The sequence below is a fragment of the Pyxicephalus adspersus genome, chromosome 8, assembly GCF_032062135.1.
Source record: "Pyxicephalus adspersus chromosome 8, UCB_Pads_2.0, whole genome shotgun sequence".
Classification (NCBI taxonomy): Eukaryota; Metazoa; Chordata; class Amphibia; order Anura; family Pyxicephalidae; genus Pyxicephalus; species Pyxicephalus adspersus.
In genome coordinates, this window is record NC_092865.1 from 39908329 (window position 1) to 39912348 (window position 4020).

Below are 4020 nucleotides of genomic sequence, written 5' to 3' on the forward strand. Positions count from 1 at the left end.
CTTTCCCCCCTGACCTCATGATTAGCAGAGAATTGCTTCCTGTTATATGGACTACATTTCCCATGATACATAAGGCATGTCTGTGTAATGAATTGTGTTCTGTCCATGATGGATTACAAATAGCTTCAATCTTCTGGCTGTGAAATAAAAGAAGTGCAGACATGCAGATCCCACTAGAACAAAGTTACTTTATTGGAACACAGGAACAGAATTGTTACTAAAATGTCAACAAAGCCATTAAAAAACAACAAATAACAATGGCCAAAATAATAAACACAGTAAATGTATTTGTTTGGAGCTTATTTTCCTATTTGTAAAACAGGAGAGTAAAAAGCTAATATTTTGTTGATAAAACCTTAATTTTATTTTCAGAAATATATTTTCCAGTATAGTATATTTTAGTTTTTCCAGTGTAAATGCTAAACTAAACTCAGATTTTAAGTAACATTGCACTGATAGTGATAAGGGTTTGAACCTACACAGCAGAAGTGTCACCAGTAATGTATCCGCCAGAGAAGTATTAGTAACCCAACCACAAGTCTCACAATAAGAAATAAACAAATGTCAACCTTGCAAATTGATAAAAACAATGAAACTCCTTTGTTACATATGCTTTCTGCATAGGAATGTAGTGTGCTGACATTGAGGTTACCTATAGAGAATATTGATAAAATAATTAGAGACCTCATTTCCGCTGTTCCTGTGCACTGCTAGTCCCTTCACTTCTTATTCATGGCTCATGTTTGTTGTTCTGCCACGGCTGCACCCCCTGTCCACTAAAAATCACCTTTGCATTGCACTACACCCTCTCCAACCACTACTAATCACTTGCATTTCCTGCAATCTATAACCCACTATTGATAATCTTTGCAACACCCCTTCAACACTTAAATTTCCCCTCCACCACTGCACCCCTACACACCACCCTTGGCCACTGCAACTAAGCAGTGACACACAACAACTTAACAACAGAGCCCACTGTGTACCTGGTTGCTGCATGCTGGGAGCTGGTTGGTAATGTAAACAGCAGACAGCATTCACATTGGCTGATGGTTGCCAGGGGCAGTATTATCCTTGACATCTACCAGACAATGGGAATTCTTCCCTCTGTGTACATTAACAACCAACTCCCAGCATACAGCAGACAGAAGCACAGTGGGCAGTGGTACTATTGGATAGGAGGAGGGGCAGCAACCTACACCACGGAGTTCCACAACCCATTTGAGTCAAAACTTTAAGAAACACTGCACTAGAATCAGCTTCCTAGATGCAAAATGTTATATCTTTATATTTTCATTTTATGTAACTTTATAAATTATAACAATTGATTGCATATTGTTTTATTCTTTTGTAGGTACACTTCGTTGAATTTAGCCCATCCACACGCACCTTAAATAGACTTAAGATCATCTGTTGTGTTAGCACTGTTTTTCCCACATATACCCATCTTGAAACACTTTAAACACACTTTGATGTGATGATATATGTTGTGTTAGCACTTTTTTACCCACAGAAGCCAAACTATTTTAATTTGACACTTTGTAGTGAGCTGTGCTGTGTTGTGTTTAAATAGTGCAAACTTCTCCTAGGTTAATAGTCCAATAGTGTAATAGTTAGGCTTGGTCCACATCGGCTTCAATATGTAAATGATAGACTGGAAAGTTATCTGCAAACTTTGATCAACTTCTTCGAAGGGCAAATTACTTGGTTTGTTTAAATGGTTTCTAAAATAAAGGTGTGTGCAGATATAATATCATTCTCTTCCCCACATTTTTGTATTTATTGGGATCTATTCTTCCTCCCTGCACCACCCCATCAAAATCTGTCCCCACCCCATCACTGTTCAGTTCTTTATCATTTTTCACTCTTCCAATTAAACTTCTAATCTTCCCCATGCAGTTTCAATCCCCACTGAAAGAGAAACATGAAAGAAAGTCATATTGTGTAAATAAGTCTCTATTAGCTCTATTTATAAAACAGGGATACAGATATTGCCTCAAAGATTCCCGCATGAGTATCTTCTTGGTCAATGCGTTTCAATGTGCTTGCAGTAATTGGCATTTGGCCCATGGAGAAACTACTAGGGTAACCTTAGATGCAAACTAAAAGAAAAAAGATTTTTGATGCAGTGAAAGACCTTGGGGAAGTTTCCTTCAAAGCCTTTAGCAAAGTAGGATTTACAGTAAAACCAGAGTCAGTTGATGTCAAGTAACACTGATTATCTTGATACAATGGCACCATTTAGGAAGATATAACATGTAGCAAGTAAATAGTCAGTTCTTGAATGTGACATGTTGGATGCCTAAGAAAGGGACCACTTTGTTATGGTTTCACAACTGGGTCAGAGGCAAGTTTTGTGGGGTGTTTCTGGCATGCAGCTGTTACTATAGTTAGCAGTTAGGTCCAAGAACAAACAACTGCACATTGGGGGAGGGCTTGCCTTCTTATATAATCCCAAAGAGGAAGCATAAATTGCTAAAATAAAAAAAGAATGCTGGCTACAAAAGCAAGATGCCAGGAAACCTCTCGCATTGCAAACTGCTGACTATGGGGCTAAGTAACCTCAGAGTAGTCACCATGCTCACCATTGTGATGAAGGCACCTACAAGCTTCAAAGCTTAGTCATGCAGCTATTGAAGAAGGTGACCTGGTCCAAACTGTCAAATTTTGTTTTTTGTTTTAGATCATGTGAAGGGGAAAAATGCAGGCTGGTGAAAAAAAGATCTGCTGCTGATGTATTGGTGTCAGATACCATCAGTACCATCAGAAGTCTTGTGGACTTAATGTCCCAACACAGAGGTCAGCAAACTAAGGCCTTTAGGCCAGATACAGCCTAGCTGGTAGTTTGCACCGGCCTAAGGCCCCCTAGCCGATCCGGCCTATTGCCGACCGGCAACGCGCAGCTCTGGAGCGGCAGGTTACCGGCCGGAATTAGGCTGGAACAAACTACCGAAGCCGGATGCGGCTCTTGAGCCTCCTTTTGCTACGGCTCCCTTCTTCCCTATGTTCCCTATTTACCGCGGCAGGCAGAAGTGTTAATGCCAGACGTGATAAATAGGAACATTCCTACTCCTCCCCAATGCATATGGAGGAGACGGATTTCCCTTCGGGGGCGTTCCTAGTGGGGGGTGGGGCCATTGGGGCGGGACTCAGAGAGACTCTGGCCTAGTGTGCTCCTGCCCGCCCCATAAATGGCCTAGTGGCCGAAAAAGATTGCGGACCTCTGTCCCAACAGGTCAGAGCTTTGGCAGCATGAGGGGAACCCACACAAAAATTGGTGTTATAATGTTTTGACAGTGTAATGTATATACAGTTAGGTCCATAAATATTTGGACAGAGACAACTTTTTTCTAATTTTGGTTCTGTACATTACAATTAATTTTAAATGAAACAACTCAGATGCAGTTGAACTGCAGACTTTCAGCTTTAATTCAGTGGGTTGAAAAAAAAGATTGCAGAAAGAAACTAAAGCCTTTTTTTACACAATTATTTCATTTCAGGGACTCAAAAGTAATTGGACAGTTGAAAAGGCTATTTCATGGGCATGTCATTATCAATTAAGCAGATAAAAGACCTGGAGTTGATTTGAGGAAGGGGAGGGGGGGTGCTTGTATGTGAAAGACAACATGCAGTCAAAGGAGCTCTCCATGCAGATGAAACAAGCCATCCTTAAGCTGCAAAAACAGAAAAAAAGATTGCAGAATCATTTCATGGTGAAGAGACACCCCTTCATAACAGCCAACCAAGTGAACAACACTCTCCAGGAAGTAGGCGTATCGATATCCAAGTCCACCATAAAGTGAAGACTGCATGAAAAAATTACAGAAGGTGAACTGTGAAGTGCAAGCCACTCATAAGCCTTAAGAATGGAAAGGCTAGATTGGACTTTGCTAAAAAAAAAAAAAAAATCTAAAAAAGCCAGCACAGTTCTGGAAAAACATTCTTTGGACAGATGAAACCAAGATCAACCTTTACCAGAATGATGGCAAGAAAAAAGGATGGAGAAGGCGTGGAACAGCT